The following is a 17,682-nucleotide window of genomic DNA, read 5'->3' on the forward strand; positions in this document are numbered from 1 at the left end:
GGTTTTCGGTTCGGATGAGTATACCTTCCTATAAGGTAGCATGAGATCTTACTGTACTGAAAATTTCAGTTTGCTAGGTCCAATAGTAAATGAATAATCCGCTGAAATAAAGAACACCTATTTTCTTAATAGAAGTAAAACTCATATGCTGTTACTGTTTGTTTAAAAATGTAGTATTAAATTCTTTTTCTCTCCCGTGGCTGTAGAAAATTCCATTGTTGCTTCAGTTTTATCAACAAATCAGAAATAGATTAATCGTTGACAATTTAACTTTCCGTAAATACATGTATGATTTTTTTTTTTAAAACCTGCAAAGTAAATACAATTTGGGTGCTTCGAAATAAAGAGTACGTGGTTCGATGAATGTGATCGTGTGGTGGTTTGAGCGTGATAGATTGTGATAGTTATATATATATATATATTTATTACTGCGTAATGTAAATATGTGTATGGCCTGCGTGAAAATGTACGAAATAGGGTGTTTATAAAATATTATTTCGTGCGGAAATTAGTAGATAATGAATGAATGTAATGAAATGTTAATAATATGATATATAATATGAATAAGATGATGACCCCTATAGTTAAATGGATAGGCCTAGTAAATTTTATATAGTGAAAATAGGAATATGTTTACGAAGAAAAGAAAATATCTCTCGCGTTTAGACTTCTACACCGGTGCATTCATCCAACCGAGTTTGCTACTTGGATAGTAAATTATAGTTGGGAATTGTGTGTTACTTTGCATTTATGTACCTCATAATAACAGCCCCAGATCTTAAGCCTTTCAATAGATAGAGTAGTATCATATGGGAATTACTTCTAAAGGTTGACAGAAATGATAATTAAGAAAACCAACTGCTATTTCCTGTGATCATCGAAAAGTACAGGTTTCGGTCAGTTGTACCTTTAACATTCATAGCCTCTCCGAGATTTTTTTTTGTTGCTTACCTTATTTATTTATGGTGCAGTGTTCATATAACTCAGTTCGGACTATCCGATTAAATTAACTGCTACTAAATTTAGCGTACCCGGACGTCGACCCCTAGTCCCCTTAAGTATTTTCATGTCTTTTCTTAGTTTAATTAGATGAGGGAAATTAACGACGTCCCAGACGGTGGCATGTCTGCGCTGGGTAGCCATCGGTGATGTTTCGGTAATTGAAATCACCGATCCAAAATTCAGTTTATTTATTTAATTTTTTTTTAATTTTGGCGAATTACTAATTAGGGATACCTTAGCTATTACTCTAATTTCATCCCTATTCTGGAATCTTCTAGTTTCCAAGAGGTCGGATGATTTTTTTTTCCTTGAAATTCTAAATTAGCGCCTTCTCTAACCTTCCGGACGATTTCCGGGAACCTGCTGGTTTGGGCCGGATACGGGGATCGGATTTCAATCTTACAACCAAACTCTTGTGGGATTGGGATCTGATGGACACAGAACTTGCATCCTTGGCAGCAGGGCGTTCCTTGAGTCTACGTATTTGAGTAGACCACCCTTTTGGCATGTTAAGAATATTTTGGCTATGGATTTGTCGAGATAGAAATTCGACTTTTGTCTTTGTAGCGTTAGTTATTTCTCACTTAAGTCTTTGGCGCCACTATTCTTCGTCTTCCTTCTTCTCTATCTCTCTCTGTCTTCATTACTTCGAGATTTTTTTTTAAATTTTTCAACCTCCCCCCCCCCGGTTTCTGAAACTCATGAAAACGTACAATATTCATATAACTTATTTCGATCGTATGTACTAACTGAGACATCGAGGGATGCAATTCGTGGAGGTATTGAGCACAACTCAGGACCATTTCCGCGATATTCAATCCACCACGGGAGAAATTGACGGGAAGGTACACTATGCTTTTAGATTCCTAGAGACCTTTGTTATTCATTGATCATACAACTTATATCAAATGGATTACTGATTTCTGGTTTTTATTTCTATTGATTGGTCATATAGTGTGTATGTATTAATAGTTTGGGCCCACTAGTTTCGAATAACATTGATTTTTTTTGTTGTATATACATCTATATATATGTACTTACATAGTTTTAAAAGTTACGTGCCTGCTCTATTTGTTGCATTTTCCACTTCTTATGTCAACTTATTAAATAACACCAACATTTTTTTTTTCATATACGCGGATCTTTAGTAAATTGAAAATGATTATTGATTATCGGGTTTATACATATAAAATATAATGTTGCAACCTTATGAAGGAAAAAGGTGAATTTTGATAGTCAGGGTTTTTGTTTTGTCTTTGAGCCAAATAAATATAAATATTTATAAAATATGAATACTTGTCGAATATGAACGGTTATGTAGAAGTTAAACGTCGACGAAATATTAAGATAGATATTAAAGTGAAATTTATTGTATTGATTAATATGAATACATATATGTATATATATGCGAGTATGTATGTAATGGGCTCGATATTTACCCTGGTCTTGTTAGGTTGCCATAGATTTTTGACACTCGGTATTAACCAACTATTTGTGATATATAGTATTACCGCGTAAATTGTCATAAATTACTTTTTGTTGAGTTGTTATTAATTTCTGTAACTATTAAAGTGGAATATAGTGTTAAATACTGCATGTGAATAAACAAGTAGCGGGTCGTAAGATAAATAAGAATAACCCTAATCCTTACCCAAATTTACTTTGCGAGTGAAATTAGCAACCTACGAAACAGTGCGCCCCTCCAACGACTTTTTCCATCAGTAAAACATGGAACAAATCCTTCCCCTACGATCGGACACCAAACTATTCAGTATCTAGAATTTTTGACTACAAGATCTATACTAGGGAAAAATTTAGTGATCTTAAATTCAACGAACTGAAATCTGTTTAATAAGTTAATGCGAATACCGGAATATGGAAATATGTTCCCAATATCTGTGACTGGATTTGATAAGTTTTCCTTAATATTGACAAACTTTGAAATTTTAGATAAAGTGCGTCGAGTGACGAAATGAGAAATATAGATATACATATATGTGATATGAAGCAATTAGTTGTCTATAGTTAAGACAAAAACAATTGAATACTCTCACGGACACAAACCACAGTGCATAAAGAGAGTTGAAAAGAAAGAAAAAAAAAGGAGCTATTATCGACGTGAGAACAAAGACTCATAAAACAGTCGATACGTCTCCTATTGAGACAAAGACTCAATAAAATATTACTAAAGTTTTTTTTTAATGATTAACCAATTATTTTTTTTCTTTTCCTGCAATGATATGTATTCATTGCACTGAGTTTTAAATATATATTGACCCTTGAATTTTTTTTTCTTGTCTCGTCTTTGGTTTAATTCTCTTTCATGTAATCCAACTTTTAATATATATATATAAAAAGAGAAATGTGTTATTTGATCTTGTTGAAAGTAGCGAATTTCTGTGCATGTTTATGAAACATTCTTTTCATGTATTAAATTTTTTCTCTGTTATGTCAAACTACACCTTCTTCTATTGAAATGTAATAAATGTCTATAGCATTGTAGTTAGGTTAGTTTAATTCAACCAAATACAACCCGAAGTATACATTGTCCTGTATGAATGTGTGTGTGAGTGAAATGTAGGTTTAGTATTAAGTGTACCAATTATCTTGTCATACATATGTGACTTATTATAATTATTGGTAGTTATCAATTGAACTCATTGAATGTTAATACTAACTTAAGTTGGCTCTATGAAGGAGGTAAAAAGGACTGAAGTAGCCTGAACGAATGATCATCATGAGAGAACTGTGAAAGTCCAAATCTTCGACACATCTGTGATACTCTGATTTTTTTTTCTTCCTATGGTCGTTTCTAACATGCCATCAACTTCGTCGTTCATTTTTAAATATTGAATATTAGTCTAGAACTTCTGGAAATATTAAAAAAAAAAAAAGGTAAAATTAAACTTTCTCATCTATCTCCGAGCTAGATTGGGATAATTTGGTAGTTGGGGTCAAATGGATCTAGGTCGGGGATGTATGAGTTAACATGTGTCTACCGTTGATCACGTTAATACCAGATATTCAACTAATAGCTATTGGAAATGATCACAATTAGATAATTATTCGCTTTCCTTTACCATATTCCTTAAAATATCTAGTAACAGTTTTCCCTTTATCACCTTCTTACTTTACCTCTTTCCTCTTCTATCTTCTTTTCTTTTCTTCATCTTCTTCTTCTATTTTTTTTAATAAAACTGGAAGGGGGGTCGTGACTGGGAATTCTATATGTAATAAACACGGTCATGTATTTATTTATTTTATTTTATTTTCTTTAGAAGTCCGATAAAAAGTTTTCTCGTTTCGATCGAACCTAGTATGTTCGAAATTAAGAAGTGGAAATTATATTCCAATGTAATTAGGCATAAGCTGATAGCTTCATGAACATCCCCACCAGGGGTGAAGGGTTCCCACTCACGACTTATTCTTTTCTTCAAACAGTTTTAGACTGACAAGAAGTGACAGGATTCGTTGTTATGGCAACAGTGGTTGCTGTGGCAACGGCCCCATAAGCCAGTTTTACGTGCATTATATACAAACTCCAAATATATGAATATATGCCAAGTATTAACGTAAAGATAGAGCAAAAAGTGGAAATAATCTATGGAAAAGGACGAATTGGTAGCGCGACCGTAACGAAAAATCGTCTTTATCGGAACAGGCTCAGTTCACGTAAGAAAACAAATAGCTCAGTTAGTTAAAGCAACTAGTCTGTATGCCGAAGGTAGTAGGTTCGAATCTCCATCGAAGTGCCGTTGTCACTTTTATTAGTATGGTTATTTATTTTTATTTTTTATGTGGGAAAGAATCAAATTGTAACATATGTGTAAATCTCATGACGATACCAAAAAAATGTCGTTGTCGCACTTGCATTAGCGTCCCTAATTTTGTTTGCAATCAGTTTCGTAATTATTTCCCCTGTGCTCACTGCTCACTACATGCTCACTGGTGCATAACGAATGTTTCCCAGTAAATATTAATTCTAATTTGGAGAATTTTATAAAGTTTCACAATATTTCTTACTAGATAGTCTTCTATCTATTTGTTTGCATATTTTGATAACAGATTTCCCTATTAAATGTTTAATTTTCCCTAGATGTTTAATTACGGAAAAGTTTTACAATGTATTTGTATTAAATTGAAATTGTTTTGAATTTACCACATGTGATAAGTAGCTCGAAGGAGGAAAAATCAAGTAACTGATATTCTACGTAAAAGCAACCTATTGTAGAATGATCATACTTCTTACCTTCAGCTAATAATCTTTACGTTAGAGAATCAGACAGAAAAAAATCCTGGTTTTTTCTCCCTATGACCACCCATCTTAAACCTCTACATTCCATTGTTCGTCTCAGAAAATTTCGGAGCTTCAAAAACATTCATATAATAATAATAATAATAATAATAATAATAATAATAATAATAATAATAATAATAATCCTGAATATGCCATCCTTACGTAATGAAAGGATATCTTAATTTCTTAGCTTAAATCTTAGATATCTTAGTTTAAAATGCTTTCTTTAGTAATTATTTGAGCAACCATGTAGGAGGGAGTGCGACGTTTTATTTTGCCCCTCTCGTTTTAGTATCCTTCTAACAGAAAGTAATTTCTGATAAGCAGGGCAGACAAAATGAATAAGAAATATATTTACAGCATCCTCTCCCCTTTCATAATTGAATATCACGTAGCATTTTTATTCTACCAAAAATGGCCCTGTGTGGTTAGGGGTAGGTAACTAAAGAAATAACTAATATATAGCGCCCCTTGATTGTAATATTACAGCTTCTTTATTTGTACGAGGGAGCTCCTACAAGGGTGGCAAAAAGAATAGGAAAAGTGTCTATTGATTCCAGTGGCAAATCCAGCACAAACTTTTGGGGGGTAGTGAAAGATTCTTTTGATGATGTAAAGCTGTCACAAATTACTACTTAACTAAACTAAACATAATAGTGGGGTGAACCGGAACCCAGTCAGTTTAAATTGATGTAAAAGTTTAATTTTTGGCTTCATATTAAAGTTTCGGTTTCAAATGAGAATTTCAGTCCGAGTGGTCAATGATCAAATTTCGTGGGGCTCTTCAGTGTAGGCTAATACGGCCCCCTTAAGAGAAAATGCAAAAATATTAAAATGTTTATAACTTTCGAATTTTTCGTCTATTTTAATGAAATATTGGGCTTCGTATTAAAGTTTTGGTTCCAAATGACAATTTCAGTTAGAGTGGACAATGATCAAATCCTGGGGGGAATCTTCAGTATAGGGGGCTACGGCTCCCTTATGGGAAAAGGCAAAAATATGAAAATCCTTATAACTTTCGAATTTTTCGTCTATTTTAAAGAAATTATTGGCTTCATATTAAAGTCTTGGCTTCAAATGACAATTTCAGTCCGTGTGGACAATGATCAAATTTCGGAGGGCTCTTCGGTGTAGGGGTTTCGGCTTCTTTATGGGACAAGATTCTCGTAGTTGATATTGCAAAATTGTTTTGTATACATGAGTGGAAACTTGCACCATTTGGTTAATTTTACCTCTTATATTTTGCAGATCCAAATTGCAGTTACATCTCAAAGCTAAAAGAAAGCACTTACTACATAGATTCATTAAAATGAAATCTCTTTTATGAGAGGTTGTCATGGAGCAGACGAACGAACAGGCTCCCAAACACTGGTTGAGTCGGACGGTTGAAACTCGTTAAGCTCAGTTCAATTATTATTATTATTATTATTAATAATAATAATAATAATAATGATAACATTAATAATATTAATAATAATAATAGAGCATTCATCTTTGGTGCATGGGGTCGGCGGCTTGATTCCTCTTCGCGCCAAGTGAAATTTGAGGTGGACAAATACCGTGTGGATGGGTACGGGTTTTCTTGGGATTTTCCATTTTCCTCTCATTTTCTTCATTCCACCATTTCATTCATCATCATCCTTCCTTAGCGTAGGTGCATAATCGTGCAACTAGATATTCCATTTAATTTTATTTCAATAATAATAATAAACAATTAATTCAACTGAAAGGACTGTAATTTATGTTGACGGCAATTATCATAAATATGCAACCATTATAAAAACAATGCTTTGAGTGGAAAAATAATCCTTTCCAAGTGTTAACGAATGCGCACGAGATAAGACATGTCTCGAGGAAGAGACGAGATGCGCTTTGTGACATCTAAAATAAGACGTGACAAATGTTTTGGACACGAGATAGCTTTTAAAATGTCTCGTCTTGTCTGGAATGTCTCGAAAACAAAAGTCTAAGTTTTAAAATTATTTTTCAAGATCTATTCTCTCAAAAGTAGCTCTCTGCCTTAAAATTAAGGAAATAAATTCAGTTCCAAGAATAAACTACTACTCATATATTTTTCAGGTCAATTGACTTATACCATGTTGCAAGGTTAAATATTTATTTATGAAGTGTGTACGAAATTTGCCAGGGTCTTTTCTGAGAAAATCGTCGAGAAAAAGTCACCTCCAAGAATAAACTACCCCTCGTAAATTTTTCTAAGAGAAATATCTGATACTGCAATATAGGGTTGTTAATTAAATATTGATTAATGAAAAATAAACAAAATTGTTAAAACCATTTTGGAGAAAATAGCTTTTTTTGATTTTCGCCTGTTAGTAAACCACGCTTATTTTAGGCGGTAGGAAAAAAATTGGAAAATCTCCTGTAGAAATACTGTGTAAACCCTAAGTTTAAAATTTGATGTAGATACGTTGAACAGTATGGCCTCTGGGCGAGTGCATAGAAAAGTGTACCGAACGGACGGGCCGGAAGGACGGGTATCGAAAAATTACATTTTCGGTATGTAGACGCTATGAAGTATGTAAATCTTTTCAAATCTGAATTTGATATGCTATTTTCACAATCACCATATTTTCTTCTCTCTTTTGTCGCTCGAAAAAGAAATGCCTGAGTTTACCACAAAAAGCTAGGAAGTTTACCAAAAAATATTCAATTACAGGGCCACCGCACTAAACTTTTTAAATTCAATTTCTTAACTGTGTTAGGCCGCAGTTGTTACTGAAGTGTGTATTTGGATAATACGAATACAATTATCGTATTATTCAAATACATCGAACGTCAGATTATCGAATAAAAAACTTCGATTGAAGAAAATCCACACCACAAAACTGTCACAATTTGACCATATTTTCATTAGACATATAATAGAACAATTAATGCAATAATTGTTTATAAAATATGAAAAATCAAATTAGTCATTTTTAAGAAAGTCATTCAAAAAGAACATGTCAGGAGCAACCTACCTCTTGTGAATTGTTTCGAACAAAGAGTTAAGATATACTTTTGGTTATTAATGAAATATTTATTTGCGAAATTTGTACAAAATCGCCTGTCGTTCGAGAAAATTGTCGGCAAACACCTTGACCCCCAAAATAAACTATCCGTCGTAATTGTTTTTCATAGAAATGACTTATACTAAAATATAGGTTATTAATGAAATACTTATTTATGAATTATCAATAAAATTGTCCGAGTAATTTTTGACAATATCGTGAGGGAAAAATAACTCCCTGAATAAACTATCTCTTGAGGATTCTTTCAGGGTAAGCGAGTTATTCCATATTACTAGGTTTTTAATGAAATATTTATTTCTGAGTACGAACAAAATTGCTTGACTCATTTTTGAGAAAACCGTGGAGGAAAAACACCCCCAAGAGTAAACTACCCCTCGCATATTTTTTTCAGGACAAACGAGTTTTGCCATATTGTTAGGTTATTAACGAAATATGTATTTTTGAAATATGAATAAACTCTTTTGCGTCGTTCTTGAGAAAATCGCCCAGACAACACACTCCACCAAGAATAAACTATCCCTCGCATTTTTTAAGGACAAACGAATTATTCCATATTATTAAGTTATTAATGAAATATTATTTATGAAATATGATCGAAAACACTTGAGTCCATTTTGAGAAAATCACTGAGAAAAAACTCATCCCTAAGTATAAACTACCCCTTGTAGATTTTTCTCAGATAAATGCTTTTTACAACAAAATAGGATTGCTAATTAAATGTTGATTTATAAAAAAAGAAAGAAAACAAGATCGTTAGAGCCAGTTATGAAAAAATATCTTTTTTCTATTTTCATCGTACAGGAAACTACCCTTGTTTTGGGAGTAGGGGGGAAATAAAAGAAACTATAGGAAACACTATGAAAATCTTAAACTAAAATTTCGTGCAGATAAGTTTCACGGTATGGCCTCTAGGCACGGTATGGCCTCTAGGCGAGTGCACAGAAAAGTGTAGCGAACGGACGGACGAACCCCAGATGGACATGTATCGAAAAATAACTTTGTCAGTGTTAGGGGCTCTGATACGTGTAAATTCGTTGAAATCTCAAATTTGATTTTTTTTCGAACACCATACTTTCTTCTCTCATTTGTCACTTCAAAGTAAAAGGAACTCAAAACTACGGATAAGAGACACCTACTTTTACACATAGACATTTATTGATTTAAAACTGCTCACTTTCAATTGAAAGGTTTTACAATGACTAACGGCATACCAATGACGAGACGGAAGTTTTCAGGAAGTAAATGCATTCAGAAGTCTAGACTGCATTACACCTATCAGCCTGTTTTTACTTCTGCAATTGTTGACAGCTGTAATTTCGTCCAAACGCTACATGAAATATTTCTTGGTTGACGTCATTGTGTTAATATTTTATTATTGCTCTCTTCAGACTTGGTTGAAGTTTTGTCTTAACGGTTATACATTTTTTTTATTTCTTATTTCATCGTTACACATAAGAATAAAATGTTGTGGTGAGTGGATAGATTCGAACCTACGAACATTGAGTTTTCATTCTTCCAACACTTTACCAATGGACCAAGTTTTGTCTTCACGTTAACGCACGGTTACAGGGTTTATTACGATTTGAATAAAATGGCTGGCTGTTACATTTTCCTGCTAAAATATTTCGATAAAAAATATTCATTCCTTCGTAGATACATAGAGCAATGTTTAGATACACATTTTAGGAGGGTGCATTTTGGTGTATATAATAATTTCATGCCAGATAAAAGCTAAATAAGTTTTGATAAAATGTTTCATATGTAGTTCTCAATAATAGACTTGCTGTTCGGAGTGAAGTTCCAAGGTTCAGCATTGACTTGCAGTTCCATTTAGCAGTTTTTGCTATTAATATTGGTAGTGGACAAAAGTTAGCCCGTGTTGAAGCCTTTTGCTCTTAATTTAATTATTTTACTTTATTATTTAACGAATATATTGAAAATTTTAAAAATAATCCCCAAAATTAGGCTACATTTACAGAAAAGTTGGGATTTCAGAGGGAGGTCCGGACCCCCTGGACCCACCCCTAAATGCGTCCTTGTTTGACAGTAACGTTTCCTCATTTCGAAACCCTCAAAAACTTCGGATATATAAAGGAAAAGTTTTTTTTCGATAAAATATCACTTCAATGAGACGCGACAGTTTTATTGCAGATTGTGGTATCCATCGTCACAAGGGCAAGAATTCCTTCTCTTTGGTCTGCCATTGTGCTCTACCGAAAGGTTACGTTTGTAAAATATTACTCCAACGGTCAAGCGTGATTGGCAGATAGCAATACTGAACAGAACTCCACAGAAATGCATGCTGAACTTGCGTTTATAGCTACCCCTTTGTGATTTGCCCTCAAGGTCAATCGAGTGGTAATTCAGTTCCGTCTCTGTTCTTAAGCCATGTTCGTATTACTTCCAACAGTTTTGAGAATGAAAAGCATGCTTCGTAATATAACAGACTTCTTTCGCGTAAGAAATCGAAACTCAGTTAGTCTGTACGAATTAGGTTGTTAGTTCGATCCCAATATGAGTAAGGGTTTTTATTACTATTGTTTTTCTCTTTTTTTATGTGCAGAAAAATCAAATTGTGACATCGCAATATCAAATGTAATTCGTTAGGAAATTTTTGTCTTAGCTAAACTTTAAATATCAGTAACCGTCGAAATAATTTCACTAACCGATCAGTTACTGAACATTTCAAACACATCAAACCAGTGGCTAACATGAAGGTTAACCTCTCCTCCTTAGTCCTTAGTTATGCGTTCGTACATTCATCGGCGTACCAAGGGCCGGGGGACTTCCCGGGGCGCCAGAGAAAGAGGGGCGCCAAAACGAGCCTCAAAAAGTGAATTTTAAAGCGTGTTTTCTACTGACTTTTTTGGTTTATATTCTCGTTAAGTAGTGGCAATTACATAACCATGGAAGAGGAGAGTTTCATAGTACTAAAGGGGCTGTATCGAAAAATGGAGAGATGGCATGTAGAATAAATAGCGGCGGGGGAGTAAGCCTTGTTTGTTTGTTTGCTTGAGTTCAGCGTTCCACGATTATGCCTTAATGGCTAAAGGAGAAAAAATGAAATCTTTGAGTTTTACGTCCCACGATTAAGCCGGTTGGGCTAAAGGAGACAATGATGATGAGTAATGAATGAAATTGTGGAATGAAGAAAGTGGGAGGAAACGGAGAACCCCGAGAAAACCCACGCACACGGTGTTAGGCCAAAGGAAATGTGGATACTAATTATAGTGGAATCCGAACCACTTTTATTGTTCAACAGTAACCCACCGGAATTGGACCCGGTACCACAGAAGGCAGGCGTGCTAGCCACAAGACCAAACGGGGGGCGGAGTTCATATTGTTTATAGCGGGACATATCCTTTGTGAAGTTTTCCTAGGTAATGAATGTCTTTTTGAAAAATGGGTTTAAAATATTAAAAACACTATGGTAAAATGTAAAATATAGGCTAGTACCAGCGGGAGGGCGCCAAAAAGTCACTTTTCCCTGAAGAAAATTTGGCCTGGTCCGCCCCTGCGTGCTTTCTGTATATTTTTCGGCCTTGCAGCTTGTGCGGTCCCCACGCCACAGGTTGCGGGGTCGGTATTTACGCCTATGCTTCGAACGTAATTCAATAACTGCTTAAGAAATTCTACCATCAGCTTGGAAACGGGAATATATATTTTTCTAATAGTCCCATAGAACTTTCACTCAGAACGCTAGATGAAAATAAGTAGAAGGGGGATCTGATGTATCCTAAGTAATTTCCTTTCAGAAAGTTTGCTATTTCTTTAACTGTGATGTAAATAAACATCCCGGATACTCATCGTTATTAGCCGGACACCAAACCATCCTGGACAAATCCTTCTAGAACAATGATCGGCAAAAGATTATTCTACCTAATTTTATAAGCGACTCAAGGGTGAAACACTTGTTAACGAAAGCAATTCTGTGTATACACTTCCTTGTTTCTGACAAAATATAAAGTGTTTTGTAATCTTTAGACACTTTTCCTATTCTTTTTTCACCCTTGGTTGTGTAGGGCGGCCTCGAACAAATAAAGAAGAGGTAATATTACAGTCAAGGGGCTCAATAAATATATTAGGTATTTCTTTTGTTACCTAACCATAACGGCCTAGAGTCGTCTTCGGTAGAATAAAAACTTCTACGTGATATTCCATTCACGAAGGAGAAAAGGATACTCTAAATAGATTTCTTATTCATTTTGTCTGCCCTGCTTGTCAGAAATTATATACTTTCTGTTGGGACGGTGCTGAAAAGAGAGGGGGGAAATAAAACGTCGTGCCTCCTCATACATCTTAAATTTTGTTATGTGGTTGATCAAATTATTACTAAAGAAAGCACTTTAAACTAAGATGTCTAAAGTTACTACATTATGTAAGGGTGGCATATTCATTAATAATAATAATAATAATAATAATAATAATAATAATAATAATAATAATAATAATAATAATAATAATAATAATAATAATAATAATAATATGAATGTCTTTGGAGAGCCAAAATTATGTGACACGAATCATTACATGTAAAGCTTTAAGATGAGTGGTCATAGGAGAGGAAAAAACAGGATTTTTCTCTGTATGACTCTCTAACGTAAAGATTATGTGCTGAAGGTAAGAAGCATAATCATTCTACAACAGGTTGCTTTTACGTAGAACATCAGTTACTTCAGTTCTCCTCCTTCGGGCTACTTACCTCATGTGGTAAATTCAAAACAATTTCAATTTAATACAAATACATTGTAAAACTTTTTCGTAATTAAATATATATAGGGAAATCTGTTATCAAAGTGTCCAAAAAAGTAGATAGAAGACTATCAAGTGAGAAACATTGTGAAACTTTATAAAATTCCCTAAAGTAGAATTAACATTTACTGGAAAACATTCGTTATGCACCAGTGAGCATGTAGTGAGCAGTGAGCACAGGGGAAATAATTACGAAACTGTTTGCAAACAAAATTAGGGACGCTAAGGCAAGTGCGACAACGACATTTTTTTGGTATCGTCATGAGTTTTACACATATGTTACAATTTGATTCTTTCCCACATAAAAAGTAAAAATAAATAACCATACTAATAAAAGTAACAGCGGCACTTCGATGGAGGTTCGAACCCACTACCTTCGGCATACAGACTAATGGCTTTAACTAACTTTTTTTTCACTTTTTTTTATTGCAACTTAATGTCAGTACAAGTCAATAAACAAACTAAGGAAGGTAATACAAATGGGCAGATACAAGAAAAGGTACATTATGCAGATAGAACACTAAAAAAATTTGAGAACAACCTATTGCGCATAGCAAAAGGAATTTGGTTTAGCTGAGCATATAAAAACATAATATAGGTAGTATGAACAAGTTTCTGATATTCTACGAACAAGTATAAAACAGTGTTGCCAATCAACCAATTAACAGCTTGATATTTTGTTCTCGGAAAAAAAGTAAAATCGGGAAAAAGTATAAAGTCTTTTGAAATAGCCGTGGGAGTAGTGCGGCACATGTGGGCCATATAGCGACAGAACTGAGGCCACACCACTGTTGCTTCACCACATTTGGTAAGACGATGTGCAATAGTGTCCTGTACATTGCAAGAAGCACAAAGGTCAGAGTCACTAAATCCAAGTGAATGTCGTCGGGATACAGTATCAACAATTTGATGCACCACAATAAACCATACGGATCTTGCACGATAAGTTAAATAAGGAGCATGTAGAACACGCCAGATACGTTGCCAATTATGATGGGGATGCTTAGTAACAATGGTAGGAACAAGAGTACAAGGTTGTCAAAGTACCGAATACAGTCTTTTAACAGTGTGTACTTCGTCTAAATCATGATTTAACAATCGATAACAAATCTCATACAAAACCGGTTTCAGATATGTATGTTGAGGCGGGAGGTGTCCAAGATAGAAAGGTGCTTCTAATGGAACACGGTGTAATAAGTACATGAGAAGCTGAGTGGTAGGATGATCAGGATGCTCGTGGAATAAACGTAAACATCGTTGGAGAAATAGGGATTGGGTCTGCAATTCGACATCTTTCAAATTTAATCCACCTTGTTGGAAATCGTTGCACAAGATTTGGTAGGAAACACGAAAAATCATAGGTTTCCACAAAAAAATACCCACAATTTTCTTAATTTTTACAAGATGACAGTTAGAAAAAGGCAGGACTTGGGCAATGTAATATAATTGAGATAACGCACCAACAGATAACGCAATTGAGATAATATGATTGAGATAACCATGCAAACGCACAAATTCTAAGCGAGATAAAAGGCTAAGGTTCCGAAATCGATGTTGGTCAAGAACATAAGTTACTGCAAGGCCAACATTATTAATAATAATGTCCACCACACTGGAACTGAAAGTCACTCCCAAGATTTTAACTGACTGTTGTAACTGACCAATGGAAGTAGTAGTAATAGTGGTTGACTTACCCAGAGGCATAACGTACGTTTTATTAGGGTTAAGCGTGCCTCCGGATACTGATTCATAGAGCCGTATGTGCTGTAGTAAAACGGCGAAGTCAGAGTCCAGTCGTGACCAGTCGTGAAACATGTTACATCGTCCATAAATGAGTAAACTCGCACAGAAGTATTACATATAGTGACACCATGAAGGGCATGTTGGACATTATATAGAAATGGCCCTAAACTAAGAATAAAAAGTTGACTGCTCAAGGGACCGCCCTGTTGGATGCCGTTACTAATGCGGAAGGCAGAACTGAGATATCCATTAATTTTGAGTTTGATTGTCCAATTACAATATAACAGCTTAATCCAATTACAGAAATCATCGCCAAATCCATAGGCTTGAAGACAAGAAAATAAGTATGTATGGTTCACTCGATCAAAAGCATTGGAATAGTCCAAGGCAACTAAGGCCGCAGCACATTGGTCAATATCTTGATGGTAGGTGATGACGTCACGTATAGCAGCAAGAATATCTTGAGCACGTTTATGTGGTAGACCACCATGTTGAAGAGGTCCAACAAGTTGGGCAAGAACAGTTTGTAATCGGGCACTAATACATCGACTAATTATTTTATAATCGCAGGTGAGTAAAGATATAGGTCTATAGTCCGTCAGTGTACAAGGATGAGTCTTCTTCGGAATTAACACAATGACAGCAGTCCGAGAGGATTCTCCCAAAATGCCTACTTGCAGTACATAATTCACCCATTCAGTAAGCATGGGTCCCATTAAATGAAAAAATGTCTTGTATAACTCTATATCTAGTCCATCTATGCCAGGCGTTTTAGAATTCTGGGCTGTGAGGACGGCTTGCTTCACTTCCTCCTGAGAAAATGGTTGAGTGAGCGCTTGTCGTTGTTCCACTGTTAATCTATGCGGCAGATAGGCAAAGTAGTCAATGGGAGGTGCTGTGACGACATCCTGCATATTGAATAATTGTTGGTAGTGTCGAAGGATGATAGCTTGTATATCAGAAAACTTAGTGACGGATTCTCCATGTTCATCAGTGATATTTTCAATAAGTTGAGACCTAGAGCGCTGACGCTCGCGCAATACTTGATATACAGACACACACTCATCGAAATCCATGGATAGAGTTTTACTCCGAATATGAATTCCCGCTCGTTGACGACGATGGATTTGTAATAGTTTTGCCTTCACCTCTTTAATGGATGCTAGTCGTTTGTCCCCTTGAAGAGCCAGAGTATATAAATTGTGGAGGACACCATAATAAAAATTGTACATTTGATTAAAACCCTGCACCTTATCTTTGCAATAAGAAATAGACATATAACGAATCGTGCGTTTAACCTTGTATTCCCAATAGTCAACAATAGTTTTACGAGGAGAACGCCGCTGAACGAGGCGATGCAAGGTATCGGTAAACTCTTGCACATATAGTTGATCCACCAGAATAGATGTATTGAGATACCAGATACCTCTGCCTCTCGGTATTTTATTAACATTTAACATAATACTTAAATGTGGGACAAAATAATCAGAAGCACATGTGGGCTAAATTTGCATATCAAGTAGCCCGCGAAGCAAAGGTTGAGAAACAAATAAACAATCTATTCTGCACGAGCTTGTATGCGTAAAAAAGTAAAACCTGGAGAATCCGGATGTAACGTAAGCCAACAGTCTTTTAACCCAAGGCCTGTTACCAACCGATGTAGAGTAGCACAATAATTGTAGCCCGGAATTTGCTGTGATTGATGTATGACACAGTTAAAATCACCCCCAATGATAAGACCAGCATAATTTCCGGCACATTCCGGAGCAACCACTGTGTCGAAAAATTTGGTGCGGGCAGCCCTTTGATTATTCCCCGAAGGTGAATACAAGTTCAAAATTTTGATATCTCCTATCATACCACTAATTAAGCGACCAGATGGATGGTAAAAAATATTTTCAAACTGTATACCCTGACGAACAAGAATAGCTGTACCGGTAGCGTTGTAAGTGAAATTATTATAAACATTGTAACCTTGAATATTCACAAAGGATGCAGTACCAACTTCCTGTAAGAAGCAAACATCAATGGAATGACAACGTTAAAAGTCCTGTAAAGCAGTAAATTTAAGAACGCTGATAGATTTGTTAAAATTAATTGTTGCAAAATGGAAGGGAAACATAAGATACTGAGTAAAAAAAACTATAAGAATGCACAAACTCCAATATGTAAACAACATCTTGGTGAACGAGAGACAGGTAAGTCGCTCGTATCAATACGAAAACAAAGCACCAAAAACGTAAACACTATGGTGGAGTGGGAACTGCAGAAGTAACCTTGGGAGGTAACTGACATTCACTTGGTGCTTCTGAAGTAGGCTGAACACTGTCTGGAGTAAGTACACGTGGATCACGTGACGGTTGTTTGGTTGTTGACACTTTGCGTTTTTTGTTCCGACCACCTGTGTCTTCAACGTTAGGCAACAATAGCTTATCAGCACACTTTTCACTTGTAGAGTTTTCGGGTTGTAAAGCACTTGAGTTAGCAGACACATCACCACTATTGAGGGGTAGACGTGATGAAGTAACAGAGAGGGGAGGCACAGAATTATGCTGGGAACTCTCCGGAACTTCTGGAGGAGAGGCACTTATATGAATATCGGAACATGAGGTGACACCACTAGTAATTTCAGGGGATAATGCTTGTGAATCCGATGTTCGTAAAGAGGGGAAAAGTTGCACATCTTGTATGTTAGGAACACCTGGTTCAAGTTCGGTCATCTCCACAGCTTCTGATGCGGCAGGGGAGGGACGAGACGCAGTAGAGCTTGAATACTGAGGAGTTTGGGGTAGAGGTCCTACGAACAACTCAGTCATCTGTAAAGTACCAGACGAATGTCGGGCAGGTAGATTACGA

This window comes from Thermobia domestica, chromosome 8 (assembly GCF_964235325.1).
Source record: "Thermobia domestica chromosome 8, izTheDome1.hap1.1, whole genome shotgun sequence".
Taxonomy (NCBI): Eukaryota; Metazoa; Arthropoda; class Insecta; order Zygentoma; family Lepismatidae; genus Thermobia; species Thermobia domestica.